This window comes from Trachypithecus francoisi, unplaced genomic scaffold, assembly GCF_009764315.1.
Source record: "Trachypithecus francoisi isolate TF-2019V2 unplaced genomic scaffold, Tfra_2.0 Lachesis_group9, whole genome shotgun sequence".
In the NCBI taxonomy this organism is placed as follows: Eukaryota; Metazoa; Chordata; class Mammalia; order Primates; family Cercopithecidae; genus Trachypithecus; species Trachypithecus francoisi.
Genome location: NW_022681474.1, coordinates 23,242,112 through 23,264,340, shown reverse-complemented (window position 1 = coordinate 23,264,340; position 22,229 = coordinate 23,242,112). Strand labels below are relative to the sequence as shown.

Below are 22,229 nucleotides of genomic sequence, written 5' to 3'. Positions count from 1 at the left end.
CTTTCATGGCTACATCAATTGTAACAAAGTCAGCTTTTTTTTTTTTTTTCCAATAGAGATAAGGTTTGCCTACATTGCCCAGGTTGGTCTTGAACTCCTGGGCTCAAGCCATCCTCCCACCTCAGCTTCCTAAAGTGCTGGGATTACAGGTGTGAGCCACCATACCAGGCCACAAAATAGTATTTAACTCATTTCAATTAAGCTTTGTACCATTACATCCTTGGAATTATAATGGTGTTAGCATTTGCCTGTGTTTAGCAAACTAGGAAAAAGAGTATGGATTTAGAAAAAAGAATACAGGCAAAAACCTTAAAAACCATTCTATTGTTTTTAACACTGTCATTTTTGATAGAATTGATTTCCCCTAAACAAAGTGTTTTAAATATTTATTTTTCTTATGTAATCGTGGTGAGGTCTTTGATGATAAGTGGCATTTCTTGATCGTGTTTAAATCCTCCAGAATCTGGGGCTTTGACTGTAAAGTATAAGACAGAAGTAGAAATTACCTTCACAGTTACCTGACATGTATACACATTTGTTCGTGAAACATTGGCTTTGAACATAACATTGCATCAGACCTTGTGGATTTCAGAAAAAGTGAAAAACCACTTTTCTGGATGTGTTTCATGTTCATCCTAGGATGCATGAGGACCTCGGTTGGATGTAAAAGTATTAAGAGGGAGAAGAGGCAGAAGGAAGGGAACAGATGAATATAAGGTTAGGAACACCCAGCATATCCTTGTTAGAGTACAAGGAGAGATCCCATTCCTGAAATATAGGTTGAGCAGCATTGTTGAAGGAGTATTTATCGTGTTTTCAAATGTGTGTACTTTGGGCATCTATAAATCCAAAATAAACATTTCTAGAAGATACCACTTTTGAGAACTTATTGACTTAACAAACATGTTTTAAAGTGTTTACTATGTGCCAGGCACATTGCTAGGAGGCAGGATTAATGAGGAATAAAGCATAGATGACCCCTGAGGCCCTGCAGTTTGTAGTTAGCTTGACAGGCAAGCAGACGATGTTAGAGCAACAAGCTCCATATATGAGATAATACATCTAATGACGTAAATGGGAGAAATGCCAGATAGAGGGAAATGCTGTGTTAATATCAGAAGGATAACAAACTCAGGTTTAGGAAGGAAAGGAATTGAACATGAGTCATACTATTTTATTAGTTGTTAAAAACTTTACTGAATCATTGATTTCAATAGTGATTTATAATCTTTAATAATAGAAGCTATACATCTTATTTTTAAGTTTTGTCTGCTTCTGTATGTCTGTTTTCTTTATTCCCTATTTGCCTATCAGTATTCCAGAAAATACCACAAAAAATGAAGTCAAACCGTCTAAATCACTTAACAGGTATTTAAATAAAGAAATAAAGTTGTCCTCAACAGAAGAAAACAAAACACAAAAGGAAATCAAACCGCAGTATTCTATATAAAACATCACAAATGTTCAAGTATAGAAGAGTGTTGTTCAGCTTATTAATTTCAAGATGGTTAAAAAAATCAGTATCTTAAACATTTGCATACATTAAAAATTCATAAATATGTTTTTACTATTTTGATTTTCAATGCTTGAGAAGATGAAAGGGTTCAAAAGCAAAACTTTGGCCATGGTTCCTTCATCTCTTTTCCTGCCTCCAACCTGTATAGTGATACTTTTGATTTTTTTTTTTTTTTTCCATTTTAAGTTCTGGGATCCATGTGCAGAATGTGCAGGTTTGTTACATAGGTATACATGTGCCATGGTGGTTTGCTGCACCTATCAACCCGCCATCTAGGTTTTAAGCCCCGTGTACATTAGGTATTTGCCCTAATGCTCTCCCTCAGCTTTCCCCCTATCCCCCAACAGGCCCCGGTGTGTGATGTTCCCCTCCCTGTGTCCATGTGTTCTCGCTATTCAGCTCTCACTTATGAGTGAGAACATGCAGTGTTTGGTTTTCTGTTCCTGGGTTAGTTTGCTGAGAATGGAAGTTGTGGCCAGGGCAATCAGGCAAGATAAAGAAATAAAGGGTATTCTAATAGGAAGAGAGGAAGTCAAATGGATATTTTTGAATTTTAAATTTTTCATGACAGGGCCCAAGATATTCAGGAAATATTTTACCTTTTAAAAACATACATGCATCTGAACTAGCGGTCTATGCACGTGTGACGTATGTGTTTGCCACGTGTGCATAGAGTGCGCATATGTGTTTGAAGACAGAGCTAGTGAAAGGAAAAGAGAAACATTGGTTTTAGTGCTGTTTGGTTTCCACCTTTGGCGTTCTTGGCCCAGTCTGTGTTAACGACAAACCACTGGGACATCCCCTCAGTGCTGTGGGGTCTTTTCCTGCCAAATATTGTTCTCTTGCAAGATTAAATAGCTGAATCAGTGTGGCCCAAATCTTGATCCTGCTGAGAATATTAAGAATCCTGCAGGTCGTAATACAGATTAGCTGGTGGGAGCTCTGTTGGAGAAATAAAGTGAGTTTCTCTAAATGAATTTAACAACTGCTGTGAACCTTTTTGTGTCCTCCAGCATGAGTGTGTGTCTGCTGGCAGTTAACCATTTATTCCCCTCATTTTCTCCAAAACTTGTTCTCGTCCACCTCTGTGCCTTTATTGTAAACACTTCCATAACTATATCACATTCAGGTTTTGCCAGATAAGGCATTTGATACATTAAATAACTGGGTACTGTGAAGGGTAAGCCGTTATTTACTTGATTTACTTAACGGAGAAAATAATATTTTTTGGTATTTATAGAAAGAAAGGACTAGTGTCATAGGTATAATGAAATAAACCACACCACTGGGTTATTTGGAGTCAACTGATTAGCATATTGGGTTCTGATCCTAGGTTTTATGTTATTGGTTGAAAGGTGTGAAATATTTAGCAAGAGGCAGGACAGATGATTAAAATTGTTTACATTGCTTCTAACCTCTATCCCATTATTTCTGCTTCCAGGGTTAGATTAAAACCATTAAAGGCTCTAAATTCTATAAAAAGGATGATGCTTCCCCTTAAATGAAAGAAATTTAAAAATCAACAGGAACAACACTCAACTCTAAAGCTTGTCCAACCCATGGCCCTTGGGCCACATGCGACCCAGGACAGCTTTGAATGTGGCCCAGCTCAAATCCATCAACTTTCTTAAAACATTATGACATTTATCCATGTACCTTTTGTTAGTGTTAACGTATTTTATGTGTGGCCCAGGATGATTCTTCTTCCAGTGTGGTCCAGGGAATCCTAAAGATTGGACACCCCTGCTCTAAAGCATGAGACATACCGATAACCTGAAAAGAATTCGGTGTTTGTTAGGTTGTCTGATTGCAGACTTCTGTGTAAGTTTGTTGACTTCTTTTCTCTTTTGGGTGCCCGTTACCTCACTTATGCATGAAACATGTGCTCAGTCTGCTATGAAGCCAGCCTTCCATCTGCTTCCTACTCTATTATCCGTTTGTCTCCTGACACCGTGTGTGTGTGTGTGTGTGATTTCTCAGTAAAAATGTCAATGGCTGTGATTTGTAAATAGCAAAGCCTGGCTCAATGATAATAAACAATTATGAAGCTCATCAGTGCTGTTTTACTTTTGCAGATTACTCCATCGATTATTACTGTGACTGTTACAGTGATATCTTTAGAAGTTAAATATTTAGTTAAATTATTTTGTACTTGTCATACATACACCAAAAACTGGAAGGTAGGGGGTTGGGGAGGGGAATCTTGTCCTAAGAGAAGGCACAAGAAGAGGGGAGCAGTGTGAGTTTGACACTTTCCGTCCTGCCCTCATATAACAGCCTGTGTTTTGCTGTTCTAGCCAATGAGGATATGAGGATGTCAGACAAGGTAGCATCTCATCTTAAGTCTGTGCTGCCTGAATACTTTTAAAGTTACCCTACAACTCCCCTAATGCTGTCTGTGAAACACTCGGGGCTATCACTGAGGCATTCTAACCTCTAGTCTAGGTTGCCTTTCGTTTTCGACATATGACACTTTGAAACTCAAATCCGCAGGCATTGCCGAAATTTCCAGTCAGTCAGAAATAAACTTTGAAGACTTTCAAGAACTCCTATGTATTAAACTGTAAATCCTTCAGATATCGTCAGCATCATCCTGTTCTCAGGATGCACCCTGTACTCCTGATTATTTTTTAGGGGACCTTTGCATGTCTCACTACCAAATGCTTTGGAGTCAGTCAGCTTCTGGGGATCTTGGGGTGGTGAGCTTTCTGGCACTTGTATGGGTTCCACAAAAGTAGCTATTAACAATTCAAAAAACCCATCAGTTCAGGAGGCAAAAAAATAAATGTTATCCTTTGTTAAATGCTGTCAGGATTTCCACATCTAGGATCCCTGATTCCAACCTCCTGATATTAAGACTATACCCCATTTTTAAATTGTGAACTATATTATGTATACAAAACAGTTGATAGAAACATATGTTCAGTTTAAAGAATAATAAAATGGGACTGGGCACGGTGTTTGAGATCAGCCTGGCGAACAGCTTGGTGAAACCTCATCTCTACCAAACATACAAATATTAGCCAGGTGTGGTGGCATGCACATGTCATCCCAGCTACTTGGGAAGCTGAGGTGGGAGAATTGCTTGACCTCAGGAAGCAGAGGTTGCAGTGAGCTGAGATCACACTACTGTACTTCACCATGGATGACAGAGTGAGATCCTGTCTCAAAACAAACAAACAAACAAACAAAAAACAAAAATAATAAAATGGGTAGTCATGTAGCTACTCCTGGATCAAGAATTGGAATATTTGAAAAACCTCTGAAGTCCTTTGTGTGTTCCTTGACACTCAGCTTCATCCTGCTAACTACCAGCAACACGAGGGCTACAGCTTCTTGAAAACAAGATTTTCATAGTGAGCTCCTGAAAAGATGAAAAGATTATTTGAAAATCCAATTTCCATGTGCAGAAACAACATATAGACTTTGGAGGAAACATGATTGGCTCCTTGCTCATACAGCCTATAAGGGCTGCCTCTCACCCTCCTTGTCCTCATTTAGCTGTTCAGGGCTCAAGCAGGGGCCTGTCAGTCATCTCTTCATCCCCGTTCATACGTAGGTGACACCCACATCCCCAAATAGAGGGAAGAGATGAGAACGAACATTCGTGAAGGGCTCTCGTGTGTCCGGCCATCTTTCATGTTTGTTATTTCACTTATTTTTTTAGTAACAATCCCTAGAAATACTTGTCATTATTCTCATTTCACTGATGAGGAAACTGGCTCTCAGAGAGGATAAATGAATTATTTAATTGCACACCATCAGTAAAGAACAGAGCTGAGATTGGAGTTCAAGTTCGTTGGTTTGGGTTTCTTTTTTCTGACTTCAAAGTCCAGCACTTGAATCCTCTACCCCAGGATTTTGGGAGCATTGATTATATGTTATATCTGGAGCCCTTGTGCTATAGAGCAAATGTCAAAAATTTTGGTTTCTTTTTGTCGGTACGAAGCTAGTGTGTTCTTAAATGACATTTTGGGGTCTGTGTAGCGAGTATTAGGACCAAATTTTGAAGTTCCAAATTTCTTACCACTGGGAACCAGTCTTTCTTCTCATCCCCAAGTAGAATCTCTCATTCAGATGTTCCATTATGTGCTGGGATATAAGAAGGCTTTGCATTTTTCCAGACAATTTACATGTGGTTTATTCATGTGATGCATGATATTATTAAGGGTTGATGCTTTTTCTCCTTCAGAATATGCTTACTTTACTTGTTCCTCCATTCTCTGAAGGTACCTTTTCTGTGCTTGGCACTATATTAGGAGCTGAGGATATAAGATCTAAGCACAGCTGTCAATGCAGAACACAGAACATGGCCTGGTAAGTGTGTGAAGAGTGGGAATTTGTGGAGTACAGAGTAAGGCACCTAACCCTAGCTGGGATTTGGTGATGGTCCCAGATGGCTTACAGAAGAAAGTGTCCTGACATGAGTTTTTAAGAATGAATAAGGATAGACACAAGTGAGGAGTTGGCGCCAGTGAATGGTGGGTGGCAAAAAACTTCACATTAGGGAAACTGCGTGTACAGGAATGAAGAATGAGACTGCGTGGTGTTCAATGAGCTGCAAAAACTAATTTTATCCTGAAAGTTTTGAAGAGTAACTCAAAAGTATTTTTTAGTACGGAAATGACCCTACATTTTAGGGTAATTGTTTGTTTAAATATTGAGAGTGCTTCATCTAGTCCTGTGGTCAACTTGGCCCTTACGTGGATTGGATTTCACTCTAATTGTCACTATGGGATCTTGTGGCCTCTTATGTCTGACTGTTTAGCCAGGGATGATTATGGCACTAGGATTTGTAGGTGTCTGCTTTTGGAGAACAAAAGGGAAACAATTATGATTTCTTGTATCTCTGTATGTTGAAGCAATGCCAATTAAAAAAGTAACGTAGGCAGTTTTATCGCATTGATTTAGAATTGAATGACAATGTTGAGCAAAGGTGTCTGTGTGGCATGTAAATTGGGCAATGGTGTGCTCACGCTCCAACTGCGATACAAGCCTGGGATAGTTAGTCTCAGACATGCTCTCAGGTTGGTAGGTGTGAGAGAGTGCAAACCCATATAAATATGCATGCCTTTAGCCTTGCGTGCTGTGTTAGTTCTCTTACAAATATAGAGGGAAACGCTACGTTAGTTCTCATACAAACACGAAAAATCTCAGTTAACCTAAAATGTCTGCATTGTGGGGTGTTCTGGTAAACCAATTATTATATTTAATTTTATTTATTTATATAGTTTATTTTATTTTATTATGAGACAGAGTCTTGCTCTTGTTGCCCAGGCTGGAGTGCAGTCATGCGATCTTGGCTCACTGCACCCTCTGCCTCCCAGGTTCAAGTGATTCTCCTGCCTCAGCCTTCCAAGTAGTTGGGATTACAGGCACCCGTCACCATGCCTGGCTAATTTTTGTGCTTATAGTAGAGACGGGGTTTCACCATGTTGGCAAGGCTGGTCTTGAACTCCAGACCTCAGGTGATCTGCCTGCCTTGGCCTCCCAAAGTGCTGGGATTACTTTACAGTCAGTGAGCTACCATGCCTGGCCTATATTTAACTATATTTAACTACAAGTTAAGCCTTAACTTTTGTTGTTTTTATTGACTGTGTTTCTGAAAGTTAGATGGTGAACCATAAAGTGTAACTAACTTTGACTCCAAAACTTAACCACCTCTTGTTCATTAAACAGACCAGAGACTAGACTGTAGACATGATTGACTAGCACAGGTCAATTGGATACAGATGATCCAAGAGATGGCCCTGGGTCCCTGTTGTCCTTAGGACACTGTCTGGAATTATCATTTTTTGGCAGCTTGTGAGGATGCTTGTTTGAGATCATTTAGCTTTGACTCTTAAAGTCAGAATACAGAGAAGTAAGATCCTAGTAACTGAATAGTTTTGAACGACTTAGTTTTATGTGTGTAAGGAATTGAGGACTTGATCCTAGTTAAAAGCAAAGGAAGTTACCTTTGCATTGTAGCAGGACATGTGGGTAAGAAACAAGAAATAACTTCCTATGGTATATGGATTATGTGATAAATTCGTAAGGCTCTTTCAACTTTTGAAGTGACCTGTTTCAGCTGAACATTGTATCTCAATCACTATGCCTCTTTTCTCCTACATCTCTAATGGGAATGATAGTATCTGATGCTTATTTTAAGTTGGGAAGATCAATAAACACATGATAGAAAAGCCCTTTGCATGACTCAGAAGAAAGGTGCTATTAAATAAAAATGTGAAGTCGAGCTTTCTCAATGGAGATGGGTACACCAAGGGATGATTGGCTTTCCTTTCGGGCCTTTAAGAATTTTATTAACATGTAATTGAGAGACAAGGGAAAAACAGTTTAGCCTGGTTTGGGAGAGTTGGAGAAATCCTTGTGCCCTCATATAGGGCAGGAGAAAGCTGAGCGTATGTTATTGGGCTGCACTTGGCAGGTGCAATTTTAAATCCTTCCAGATCACACATCGAAAACAAAGTGGTGGTAATTATTCCTAAGGATCCCAAAATGTTTTGCTTTGGAATGGGGATTAATACCAGGCAAAAAAGCGGGATGTTTGATGAAAGGCCCCATTTCCTTCTTATGCTTTTGTTCTTTTAAAGAGTATGTGATATGAGCTAATGTTTATGATGCTGAAAAAGAATCGACCCAAGCTTATTCCTAAGGTGGGAGATGTTCAAGCCTATTGAACTGTGTTGGATGACAAGGTTATTTGGAAGGTCAGAAAAGGCAATAATTAGAACAGGCAGAAATTAAACTATAATGAACGGTAATCCTAAAGAAAATTAAAACACAGAAAACACTGCATTATTTATTTAGATTCAATGGGAAGTTGCCAAGAAAGAGGCAGCTGGCTTTCTGCTTTTTGGAATGTTTGTACACTAGAGAAGGAGCTGTGCCTTGGATTTAAGGTCTCACTTAATTCTTGCTCTAAGGCCAGACCTAATTGTAAAAGGAAGTGGGGAGCAGACGTAGTGAACTATGTGATTCAGGAGAGAAAAGACATGGGCCAGAGGGACAAGTAGACTGAATTTCGATTCTGTTTATACAGATTTCATAATCATTATCCACCATTTTTTAGGTTCTATTTGCAACAGCCTGTTGAGCATAAACAACTAATTTTAGAGGCAGACAAGACCTGAGTTCTAATGCCCACATCTTTTTTTATTGCCCCTTTAACCATAGGAAATAGAGTGATAAAGTGGTTCTGTTTCATTCACTTTATTATGTCTAAGTTTCCACATCTGTAAAATGGAAATGAAAATACTTGCAGAGTTTTTATGAGAGTTACATATTAGCTCTTACGAGTGAAAGATTTGTCCTTGTGCTTAGTAATTGATAGTTTTGTTATTATTATGCAATAAACTGAAAACGGAGGGAAGATTTGGGCATGGAAATGCTTTAATTAGTCACGTCATTTTGAATTTGTAGAAATAGCAGTAGTATTTCCGGTCTTCAAATTTATTGCCATTTGCAACAGTTTATTTTATTTTTATTTGGATTTTTTAGAAGGCACATTATTTTGATTACCATCCTTTACAGTTTTAGGTATAATACCTTTATTAAATAGTGCTGCAAATTTTTTCTGGAAGCTAATGTCCGTTATGGAACTTTCATTGATAAGAGCGGAAGTTGGTCCTATAATGATTCTCATGTAGGTGAAAAAAATTCTTCTTAGGTTTTTAGTTCACAAATGAGCTATTTTGCAATTTAAACTCAGGACCCTACGATTTGTAATTTCCTAATGCTTCTTTACATCCTTACAAGCATCGTGATAAGCATCAAGATTATTTAAGATGGGACGGAGAAAACCCTGTATTTCTTCTGAAATTCTGTATTTTAATTTAAAGAGGTAACAATGTTTTAATTCTGCTTCCATTTCATTAAAAGGCACAGATTCCAGATTCAGTCTCTGATTGCACAGTATCCTTACAAAGGAGGAGATACCTCAAAGTCCGTGTGATTTTCAGGTGATGTAGATATTTTAAGGCTCACTACTGAGGGGGGCGTGTTTTTGGGGGTGTTCTCAGTTCTGTTGTCTGCATTCTTCCATGCAGTGCTTGGTGAATTTGATGAAGAGATGCTGATAATCATGTGCTGCCTTAGCTGATATTAGTATCACTTGTAGGCTCACAGTTGCCATTTGTCATGTTTAGCACAGTCTTGAGAAGATTCGTAAGTTCTGTTATTTTTTAATCCAGAAATGAATCTACTTTGTGATCTTTGTTATGGATACCCATGTTGTGTATTACACAAAATCTACATCTGAGAGGAGATAGTGGATGCTTCCTCGGGGTGACTTTTATAATACTTACCACATTGTGTCGAAGGACTGATTGCATTTCCTCTCTTTCCAGCCAGCTAGACTGTGGTTCTTTGAGCTCAGGGAATGTGACCAGTCATATTTTTAACACCAGCACCAGACATGGTACCTGGCATGTATTGGCCTTCAGTAAGTGCTTTAACGAATAAATAAAATTGCGTGACACTTTGTTTCACTATTGCACAGCATGACAGTTATTTCCAGATTCATTTCCAGTCACAACTCTTGACCTATCTTGGTGCACTCCTAGATCTCTCTTCCCATTTTGTTCCTGATAGAAATGTTGCTATGTCTTAAAGATTTGTCTGTTAATGAAATAGTAGGTGCATTTTATGTGCTGTGGTTGCACCTTGTATGAGTCAGGAAGTTAATTGCTGAAATAAACAACCTTCAGATCTGAGTACAACAGAGTTTTATTGTACTCTCACATTACAGACCAACACAGCTTGGTAGCACAGTGGGGGCTTAAAAGAACTCTGTTCCATGTGGTCATTCAGGGATCGAGGCTGCTTCTGTATAGCACCTCTGGTATCCAGTAGGGCCATGGCATTCTCTACTGGATGAGTTGCATCTGGTGTGCAGTCAGGCAAAGAGCGGGCCCATAATGGATATAGCAAGGGTTTCATGTTCAGTCTGGAAGTCATGCACGTCACGTCCATCCATATTCCACAGGCTAGAATTCAATTTTGCAGACTCACTTCACTGTGGAAGGCTCAAAATGTGGAGTGGTGTGCCAAGGAGAATGACTAACAAGTGTGTGTTAGTACACAATAGTAAGTCCCTGCTGTACACTCTTTGATCAAAAAGTATATACTTTGAGACTAGCCAGAAATAGTCCCAAACACTTTATATATCCCTTCAGCTCCTGAGATGCTTGTCATATTCTCATGAGAGCCAAATTTGAGTTTCAAGGAGACCTATGCACTCTCTATAGTAGAAGGAATACTTTGGGCTCAGAACCCATCTTCTTTCCCCTTTATTTTGACCATAGACCTGTCTCTGAAGTCTTGCTCAGTCACAGATGAGACTAAAGTCCAGTCTGAAGCAGGGAGCGAGAACTTGCAATCATTTCATAAATCAGGCACAAAAAATTTAAGTGTAAAATGAGGCCATGTGTTTTTTTTTTTCAACGTTAATGAAAACATATTTTAAAATCAACCTGTACTTTTACAAAAAATACAAAAGTAAAGATAGTGAAACTGATAGTGTACCCAGCTGGCCATATGCTGAACTGAGAAACTCTGAATAGTTGGTGACAAGGAAATGGCTTCTTAAACACGCATCTCCCCAAGATAAGAACTGTCCCCACTTGAGAACCAGAACCGAGTGGAGCACACCTGCCAATGTCGTTTGTGTTGTATTTGGATTCACCAAACCACCAGGCTTTATTGTGTTTTCTTATGTAACTTACTTTTTTTTTTTGAGATGGAGTCTTCCTCTGTCACCCACTCTGGATGCAGTGCAATGGTGTGATCTTGGCTCACTGCAACCTCTGCCTCCCAGGTTCGAGTGATTCTTCTGCCTCAGCCTCCTGAGTAGCTGGGATTACAGGCACGTGCCACCACATCCGGCTAATTTTTGTATTTTTAGTAGAAATGGGGTTTAGCCATGTTGGCCAGGCTGGTCTTGATCCACCCACTTGTCCTCCCAAAGTGCTAGGATTATAGGTATGAGCCATGGTGCCTGGCCTTCTTCTGTAACTTTTTAAGGTTTATATTTATCTGCCACTCCTGAGAGTGAGTCAGTCATATAGTCTAGTAGTGTACAGGTAGGTTTTGAAGCTATTTTGTGAAAATTACTTTGGAGTCATCTTTGTTGTGAAAAAAACTAGTTCTTGAGGCCATCTGATGGCTTAAAAAATGAACACTTTCTTTCAGGGTCACAGGTGACAATTTATAAATTTACTATAAAAAAGGGCTTAATTAGTTTTTGGGTCAGGAGGGACTGGTGTAAATGGTGAACCGTAAATACTCTAAAGGCTTCAAATCATTTCTGGGGATCCCCAGTTCATGCCCACAGAATGGCAAACACATTGAGAGAATTCTTCTAATGGATTGTACCTTTTTTTTTGGTCATGCAAACTTGTGCGTGTATTTTTTGAAGTGTTAGTGCAGTTAGTATCTAATGTACCTAATTTATGCAATTGGATATTTCATAAATGGGTTTTCTGCATGCAAGCATTTGTACACATTAATATTTATGCAAGTATTCAAATCAATGCAAGGGCATCTGTTTGAATCTGTGATGAAAATATGCATATGCATGAACATTTGTACCAGGGGATAAGTCCCCAAAGTTAGGGATTGCTGAGGTTACAGTTTTCAACTTTTGTCCTTTTGGCAAAATTTTCTTGACTAGGAAAGGCATATGAAGAAATATAACAACCATTAATATTGACAAATAAAATGGTTTTATGTAAATACACTTAATAGCAAGTCTATTGAAATTCCTTTAATCAGTGTTATGATTTTTAGAAAATGCTATTTTAGAATGTGTAGCTGTTTTCAGCAAGAACACTTATTCTTTTTTTAAATGTTTTAAAAAAATTTTACTTTAAGTTCTGGGATCCATGTGCAGAATGTGCAGGTTTGTTACATAGGTATACATGTGCCCTGGTGGTTTGCTGCGCCTATCAACCCATCATCTAGGTTTTAAGCCCTGCATGCCTTAGGTGTTTGTCCTAATGCTCTCCCTCCCCTTTCCCCCCCATCCCCCACCAGGCCCTGGTGTGTGATGCTCCCCTCCTTGTGTCCATGTGTTCTCATTGTTTAACTCCCACTTGTGAGTGAGAACATGAAGTGTTTGGTTTTCTGTTCCTGTGTTAGTTTGCTGAGAATGATGGCTTCCAGCTTCATCCATGTCCCTGCAAAGGACATGAACTCATTCTTTTTTAAGGGTGCATAGTATTCCATGGTGTATATGAGGGGCACTTACTCTTATATATGAGTACGGGAGACAGGTACGATATGGTGGTTTGGACTAAGCTGGTGGCCATTGGAATGGAGAAAAGAAGATGAATTTAAGTTTTGCTTTGGAGATAGATCCAATAAAACATGCTGAAGAATGCAATGTTTGTAATGAGGGAGTAGAGGAAACAAGAACGTCTCCTAGAATATTGTTTCTAGTAAATGGATGAGTGGTGTGGCCAGTTAGCTTAGGTGAGGAAGACCAGGGAAGGAATATGTGAAATAATATGCTGTTAGTAATAAAATAATTTGTGTAAGAAATGTTTGATTTCTTTATTATTTCTTTACTTACTTTGGCTTGAATTTGACCTATAGAAATAAATAGGCTTGGTTAGTGTGGGACTTTCTTTACCTCCTTCCAGTTGCACATAAGAATGTAAAGGATGATAGAATATGGGGCTGGGGTGGGGAGGAAGGGTTTTGATTTCGAGTTCTTGGTGGTCACTGTTGAGACCCTCGTCCATGTCATATCAGGTGGCTATAACTTCTGCGTCCTGCGTGGGCTGCAGACTCTTTCCCAGGTTGGAAACTCTAGTGTCTGGGATTAACCGCCGTAGGCAGGCCAAGGAGCCTCTCCCAGGAGGCCTGGACTTTTTCCAGGCCACAGTCATGGCACAGAAGGGCTGGCAGTCCTCATTCCTTGATGATCTACTGACTCTCATCCCATATCTTTGTTAGTTTAGAGGAACATTTCTCTTTGATCTCTTATATTTTTCAATTCTGATTTGTCTATTTATTAGTTTCAAATGGCAAAGTGTTTCTCTTAATTTATAAACTTATTTATATACTGGTAAAGTTCCAGTCTTCTATGTTAACAGTTCATGGCAGGCCAAGAATAAACAGAGTTGATTCTGAAACATCAGTTTTGCAGTTTAAAGATGTGTTAAATTTTTTTTTTTTTTAAACTCATTGCAGAAGAATTTAATATCTACCAGCTGTTTAGAAGGATTGAGAATTATGGTGTCTTTGTCATACTTTGATAACATCTTCCCAGTGAAATTTTGGTTAGTTTATTTTGAGCTGAAATGCTAGAGAGTTTATTATTTTTGTTATGGGAAAGGAAATGTGGAGAAAATTATGAATGACTGAGGTGTGAATCTGAAAGGACTGACTTGCTCGGAGTTGTAATGTCTTTTCTGAAAGCCCAAACAGTATTGATTTTCCATGATTGATTGGGATAAAGGTACAGGCGTTTGTTTCTATGTTTTGTATGTTTAGGGTAAGGCTGTGACTGTCCATGCAACAGACGTCAATTGGTTAGATGTTCCAGATTGCAAATGGACATACAGTATTGCCTGCTTTGAATGTTTTCCAGTTAGCGTCATTCTAGGCAAACCTTGTGGTGTGGGATTTGGGTCCTGGATCTCCATGCTCCTGTGTATTAGGAGAAGCTTAGAATCATTTGTAAGGAAGATTTTGTCTCTCCTGTTGGCATTTATGTGGTTCATGTCTAAGCAGAAGCCATCTATTTAGGCTCAAGGCAGAAGGGGTAGCAAGTGGGAAAGTTCTGCAGTAAAAAGGCGCATGGAGCATGGTGTGTCATAAGTATGGAGAGAAGGCTGGACTGAGCAAAAGGGGAAGTGGTGTAGGATTTAGTAGGAGAGACTAGGCAGGGCCATGGTAGAGCTGGGATTTTACTGTCACTGTCGTGAACGTTTTGAAGTAGAGGTATGATACAATTTAATTTGCATTTTCAAAAAGACTGCTTTGGCTGATGTCTCGGAAAAATGGGTTTTATGGTGCAAGAATGTACACAGAGAAAGAGTACAGGAGACATGTGAGATGTCGTTTGGACTAAGCTGGTGGTCATAGAAATGGAGAAAAGAAGATGAATTTAAGTTTTGCTTTGGAGATACATCCAATAAAACATGTTGAAAGATGAAATGTTTGTAATGAGGGAGTAGGGAAAGCAAGAACATCTCCTAGAATTTTGTTTCTAGTAAATGGATGAGTGGAATGGCCAGTTAGCTTCGATGAAGAAGACTAGGGAAGGGATAAATGAAAGGTAGACCCACTTTGGTTGGATGTGGACATCTATATGGAGGTGGCCATTAAGCTGTTCTCTCTATTAGTGTGAAACTCAGGAGAGAAGGCAGAGAAGAGGCATAAGTGTGAGAGTCATCAGTACCTAGATGGCATTTACCACCCTGGAATGAGATGAGATCACCCAGCAAGAGAGTTTAGATAGAAATGAGAAGTGGCCCAGTAACAATCCTGAAGCTCTCTAACCTTAATTTTATTTATTTACTTATTTTTTTTATAGATTTAGAAGGTACAGGTAGAGTTTTGTTAAATACATATATTGCACAGTGGTGAAGTCTGGGCTTTTAGTGTGACTGTCACCCCAATAGTATACACTGTGCTCATTTGGTAATTTCTCATCTGTCATCCCCTCCCACCCTCTCCCCTTTCCAAGTCTCCAGTGTCTGTTATTCCACTCTGTATGCCCACGTGTACACATTATTTAGCTCCCACTTATAAATGAGAACACGTGATATTTGACTTCCTGAGTTATTTCACTTGACGATAATCGCCTCCAGTTCCATCCACATTGCTGAAGAGATATGATTTTATTCTTTTTATGGCTGAGTAGTGTTCAGTGGTGTGTGTGTATGTGTATACATAGATGCAAGGGCATCTGTCTGAATCTGTGATGAAAATATGCATATACATGAACATTTGTACTGGGGGTAAGTCCTCAAAGTTAGGGATTGCTGAGATTACAATTTTCAACTTTTGTCCTTTTGATAAAATTTTCTTGAGTAGGAAAAGCAGGTGGAGAAATAGCACAGCCATTAATATTGACAAATAAAATGGTTTTATGTAAATATACCTAATAGTTGTGAATAATAAGTCTATTGAAGTTCCTTTAATCAGTGATAGAAATATATATGTATATGTATTTATATCTCTCACATTTTCTTTATCCAGTCATCTGTTGATGGACACTTAGGTTGATTCTATATTTTTGCTATTGCGAATAGTGTTGTGATAAGCATACTAGTGCAGATATCTTTTTGATATGCTGATTTCTTTTCCTTTGGGTAGATACCCAGTAGTGCAATTGCTGGATCAAAATGGTAGATATGGAGGTTTCTCAAAGATCTCCAACCTTTAGAGGACTGGTGGAAGAGGAGGAAAAAGCAAAGGTGGGTCTACTGAGATGAGAGAGAATAAAGGTGAATGTGGAAACAGAAGCTAAGAGAGGAGGGGACGAATTGGAAATAGTGAATAGAGATAATAGTTTAAGAAGTTTTGCTGTGAAGGGCAAAGAGAAATGGCACCGAGGATGGAGGTAATCTAAGATCAAAAGATTTTTGTTGTGTTTTTCATCTTTGTTTTTAAATATGGGAGCTACGAAAGCATGTTTGAATTAACATTGATGGAATTGATCTGGTAGAGTAGGAGAAACTGGTGATACAAGAGAGAGGGATTATAGCAGGAGCAAAGTTCTAGAGAAGGGTGGGAAGAAGGGGATAGAATTCAAAGCACAAGTATAGTGTTGGCCTTCATTAGGATCCAGGAATATTTCCTTCCATTGGATCAGAAGGGAAAGCAGAAAAATGTGTCTACAGTTACGGGCAGGGCAAGGTGAGACGCCCACAATGGATTGCTTCTACTTTCTGTATTCTCTGTGGGCTCTGCCTGCTCTTTTTTCTCCTTCTCTCTCCAGTCCTTTTTCTCAGTGCTTAAGATTTGTTTCCGCACATCTCCAGTCTCAATTCAGTTATCTATGCCTGATCTTGTGGTGTCTGCAAGTGATGGCATAGCCTGACCCAGAGTAATATTTTTTACCTTAGCACTCAGCAGTTCAGCATGGTAGACACTGGCCACATGTGACTACTGCCTACTTGAAAGGTGGCTGGTGTAACTGAGAAATTGAACACTTAATTTTACTTAATTTAAATGTAAACACTGATACTCAATTGAGTTACTGGAAACATTTTACTATGTTTGGGACAACTTAGACATGTGAATCTACTTTTTCAACTCTCCAAGTGTTTCAGAGGATGTTTAGCATCTGGATTGAGATGTGCTGTAAGTGTAAATTGTACAGTGATTTTGAAGACTTAGCTAAAAAATATGTAAACTATTCCATTAATAATTTTATATCAATAACATGTTGAAATGACAATTTGGATCTGCTGAGTTAAAAATATATCATTAAGTTCATTTCACTAGACTAAAAAGAAACGTTTTAAAAGTACCTACTAGCCAAGTTAAATATAGTGTGTGGCTCACATTGTATCTCTGTTGGGTGACGCTATCTTACAGGATGAAAGCTTCATATTTTGTGTGTATACTTGGTCATGCCTATCTAGGAGTAAGTCATATCTCACCAGGAGAAGCAGACACAGTTTAGGAAGTACAGCCTCAGAGACTTTATTCTTCTTGCCTAAGGTCTCAGGGCTGCAAAACTGGGATTTGAACCCTGGCTGTCTGGCTGCCACAGGCTGTGCTCTGGACTGTATACCACACATAAGTCATTCTGTGAAGTCTTGCACTTGAGTTATTCCATGTTTACACTGGCAAAGGATATTTACATGAACACTTAAAAGATAGGTTTTGGTTTTTAACTCGTAGTTGAAATTGTGACTCTCAGAGTATGGTTTTAATGTACTGTTACTGACTTTGTTTTGATCAAATTGAGGATACACAGTTTGTAGTTAGGGCTCTCCTTGTCCTTGAGCTCACAGACGAACAGTGAACTCTTTGATGTGTCTTATTGACTATCAGTGATGACCACCATTTGCTCTGTGGAGTAGATCTACAAGAACCAAGCTGCTTCCATATTTGATGACATTCTTTTACTGTCTTAAAATTGTTAAGATTTCATGAAGAGTCTTTGTGAAGAAAAGATCTGTTTATTTTAATAGGAATAATTTAAAGTTAATATAAATTTTAAAGGGTTGAAGTTCATAGTCAACCATGATGTTCTGTGGGCATCTAGGGGTCAGCACATCCCAAACTTGAACTCATGGTCCATTCCTTTTATTCTTCTTCATTCACCATCTTATTTAATGTTATCACTAGACACACAGTGGCCAGACACTTCAGTCATCCTCTGCCCCTGAGCTTCTGACACTCCACATGCAGTCGCACTGAAACTCCTCTCCAACTATCTCCAGTCCCTCTCATCCTTTCTTTCCACCACCACCACTGCCTAGTTCAGACCTTCTCCATTCAGTTGTGATTGTTCAATGCTTTTTCCTACCCTCTCATCTGTGATCTCTTAGGAAAGGGGCCTTTGTCTCTTTCATCTATGCATTTTTAGGTCTTAGCTGAGAGCTTGTGCTTAGTTGATGGGAATATTCATAGGTTGTGTTTCTCTTTTATTCAGAAATTGAAACTGATCTGTGTTTACTCTGCGTTTGCATTATTTTCTCCTGAATACTGTTAGCAAAGCTTATTTAGCATCACTCTTCAGCTGGATGTGCCATTGGCAGTAATGCTGCTGGCCATTGCTGAATGCAAGATCACACACTCTCCCCCTGTACCCGCTCAGTTCACATGAATCCAGCTAAAATCCCTCCCTGGCTACTGCAACTAATGAGGGACAGATTTCTTTCTTGGAGCATAAGTCCTATAGTAATATGCCCCTGAGGAATAGAATGTGATAGAAATCCTTGGAATACGATATCTCATACTTGATAACCTTGGGACAAACTGTGGATAATTTTCATGTAGGTATAGGCATCTGGCACATGGTTTATGAGCCAAAATGCATGAAAAAAGGAAAAATAAGATAATAAAAAATCAGAATTTCACATAATCAAATCACAAGTTTGTTTAAGCCCTCTTAGAAAAATTAGTCAAGTTTTATAAAGGATTGCAATAGAATCCCACGAGTATAAATCATGCTCAGAGCTCTGTGGTACCAGGTTACTTCAGCGTTTACTTGGGGTCTGTCTCCAAACAGGATATCATTTCAGAAATGAATCTGCAGCAACCCTGTCCCTGGTGAAAGGGAACCAGTTCTTTCTGTGTGTAATGTAGCAAAAGATGCCAGTAGTGACTCAGGCCATTTTTTTGTGTGCATCTGATGAAGAGAGATTGGTATTTTTATATGGCCTATAAGATTTCATAAGAGGCATAATGGAGAGTATAGTTAACAAAACATTCTTTTCTACTCTTTCTCAATTTAATGGTGGCAAGCTCGGAACGGTGGGTCCATATGTTACGGACACCTGTTTACGAATGGCCCACACCTATAGACAGCTGGCCTACTCTTTCCAGGACCCCTACTGAATAAGAGTATTGTGAAAAATCTCAGAGCTTTCGAAGAATAATTTGACTTTAGCTAGAGGAAACAAAAAAAAGCTGCCCAAATGTCATTAATTAGAGAAAGCTCTATGTCTAGATTTTCTGGTATGAGACAATAGCCAGTATGGCTGACCTCAGCCCTAAATTATGTGCTCTTGATAGCTTATTTTCTGCCTTTTTTTTTTTTAATTGTTGTTCTCTCTGGAATTCCAATAATGAGTTCAACTTAGTTAACAAACATCTCCTTTCTAAATGTGTAGGTTATTGAGTTGGCAGCAATTCATATAATAATTAGTGTGAAATCAGATTGCTTTCTTTCAGAATAAGGTAAGTCAGGCCAGCCACTCTGAAAGAAGGTGAGTGTATTTATTGGTATGAGGAAGTCCATGCTTTTGGAGGGTGGACCTTTGGGAAAAAGGATAGAGTAGAACCAGTCAAGAGAGGGAAGGTGAAGGGTTCAGGGAAGTTCTACAAGGAGGATGGAGGGAGGGATACTAGGTCATAAGAGAGGAAAGATGAACTTTAGATGTTTCAGAATATTCCTAGGAGCCATCCTAATGTTGATACAAATGGTACATCCATACCATGGAATATTCCACAGCCATTAAAGAAATAAAGTAGATTTATGAGTAAAAAGAAAGTGCAGAACAGATTGCATTGTATATTTCCATTTCTGCATATAATTTGAAAGATGATACATGCATATATGCGTATATATGTTTGAGTATGTGCAGAGAGTATTTCTGGAAGAAATGTAATAAACAGTGGCTTTGTCTCTACAAAAGGAGCATGGAGGATCTGGGTCTGAGGTATTATTTTATTTCTGGGGATACACTTCACCTTTTTATATACTTACTTTTAATTTTTTTAAATCTGCTAGTTAGTTTTCTAGAATTATTCTTACCTCTAAGAGAGGTGGGGTAGAGCAGGGGGTTGGGGGTCTGCAGGGGGAGGAGAGGAGACAGGGAAGGGACAGATCATCTCTTTGTCCTTCATTCTTCCAAGTTACAAAGCTCAGGGACCATGTACCCCACGACTCCTGCAGTTTTATAGCTCCAGCTGGATTATGTATGGTTCACTAAGCTTTTCTGGGCTGACCTGGAACTGAACTACCATATGTAATCTCTTTCTATGGGAGAAACTCTGCAGTGTTCCAGAGAGCACACTAAACCAAACTGCCTCCAGCCATTTTCTCTCCCTTTTATGTCTATCACTTTCCTTACCTTCCCTCATCTTATTTTTTTTTAAAAAAGAACTTCAGATTTATTCCAGGAAGCCCTATTCATCCACATTCTCACTCATTTCATCAGAAATGACAAGAACCCTATATGTAGTTATGCGTTTGGTGCTACGCTACCTGCTGGGTTTTTTGTTTGTTTGTTTGTTTTTTTGACACGATATTTTCTGTATTGCAATTTCTCTTCCGAGGAGCTTATTTTGGTGCACAAAGTGCAAAACAAAGGAAAGTTGTTGCCTTTTTTTTTCCTTCTGCCTGGTCAAGAGCTATAGGCATTTGATACACATCTGTAAAATTGGTAACTTAAGGTGTGGATATAAAGCAGACAGATACTGTAAGTTGTCACAGGTGAAACTTTCGTGGTCTCAGAAGACACAAAGCTTCTCAATCTTGGCATTATTGATATATTGGGCTGTCTATTGTACAAGTTTGGAAGCATCTCTGGCCCCTACCCATGAAATGCCAATAAGAACCCCTAATCATGAGAATTAAAAAGTCTCTAAATATTGCTCAATGTCCCCTGGGAGCAAAATCTCCCTACCTGACAATCATCAATTTAGAGTGATTTTGGATTTGCTATTCATTCTCCAAGAATTGCTGTATATCGAGAGGAAACTCTTCAAATCCTGGGGACCTAGAGGTGGGGCCCAGTAAAGCTCCTGAAAGCTTACATAGTGTCTTCGTGCAGAACTAGAAGACACCCAGATGAATTAGAAAAGGGCTAGATAGGAAGTGTAGGCTGAGTTTCATCCTCCAGCTCTCCCCTTCTTTTATTCCTACTGGGTTCGTAGATATGAGGAGCTCTAAGTCAAGGGTCTGCCTTGTGTTGACAGAGAACAGGTTCTTGGAGCCAGTATACTCATGCAAAGGGATGAAGTGCAGACTCGACAGCTTCAACATTCAATCAGCTGTGCTGTGGTCACTTCCAAATAGCATGTCAAGAAACCTTTTTTTTTTCTTTCTTTCTCTTTTTTTTCTTTTTTCCTTTTTTTTTTTTTTTTTTTTGAGACAGAGTCTTGCTCAGTCTCCTAGGCTGGAGTGCAGTGGTATGTTTTTGGCTCAGCAACCTCCACCTCCCAGGTTCAAGTGATTCTCCTGCCTTAGCCTCCTGAGTAGCTGGGACTACAGGCATGTGCCACTATGCTAGGCTAATTTTTTTGTATTTTTAGTAGAGATGGGATTTCGCTGTGTTAGTCAGGATGGTCTTGATCTCCTGACCTCGTGATCTGCCCACCTCGGCCTCCCAAAGTACTGGGATTACAGGCATGAGCCACTGCACCTGGCCAGAAAACATTTCCTATTAATATGAATAAGTGGCCAGATGTGATGTTTCATGCCTATGATCCCAGCACTTGGAAGGCCGAGGCAGGAAGATTGCTTGAGCCCAGGGGTTTGAGACCAGCTTGGGCAACATGGCAAAACCTCATCTCTACACGAAATACAAAAATTATCTGGGTGTGGTGGTGTATGGCTGTGGTCCCAGCTACTTGGAGGCTGAGGCTAGAGGATCGATTGAGTTGGGAGATTAAGGCTGCAGTGAGCCGTGATGGCACCACTGCACTTCAGCCTGGGTAGACAGAGCGAGACACTGTCTCAAAAAAAAAAAAAAAAAAAAAAAAAAGAACAAGAGAGAGATTGTATTTCTACAAATGAATTCATTTAACAAATATTTGTATTCATTTAACAAACATTCTACCATGTACTGGAAGGAAAAGTGCTTCCCTGTACTCTCCTCTGCCTTGTATCTGCCTGAAGTCGTTGGTTTCTGTGTGTTTCGTATTATCATTTCATTTTACATTTTTCAGAATCCATCTAGCACAAAGTCTTCTCTTCCCTTCCCCTTTAAATGACTTGGTTTCTGAAGGACCAATTATAATTAAAAGAAAGGGGAGCAATGGAAGGGATGGCTCGCGTGCTCAGAATGTTCCTTAG

At 39.2% G+C, this 22,229-nt stretch overlaps 1 protein-coding gene across 3 annotated transcripts in view; it reads left to right on the top strand.

Annotated features, from left to right (window-relative positions):
• Nucleotides 1–22,229, top strand: part of NEBL (nebulette) — a 390,572-nt gene that overhangs the window by 227,231 nt on the left and 141,112 nt on the right. Inside the window, exon 3 of one of the 3 annotated variants that reach the window (XM_033209539.1) lies at nt 5,746–5,833. The exons of the other annotated variants lie outside the window; for them this stretch is intronic. The gene's annotated coding sequence lies outside the window, so the exon portion shown is untranslated. The remainder of the gene's footprint in view (nt 1–5,745; nt 5,834–22,229) is intronic. 3 annotated transcript variants of the gene reach the window in all.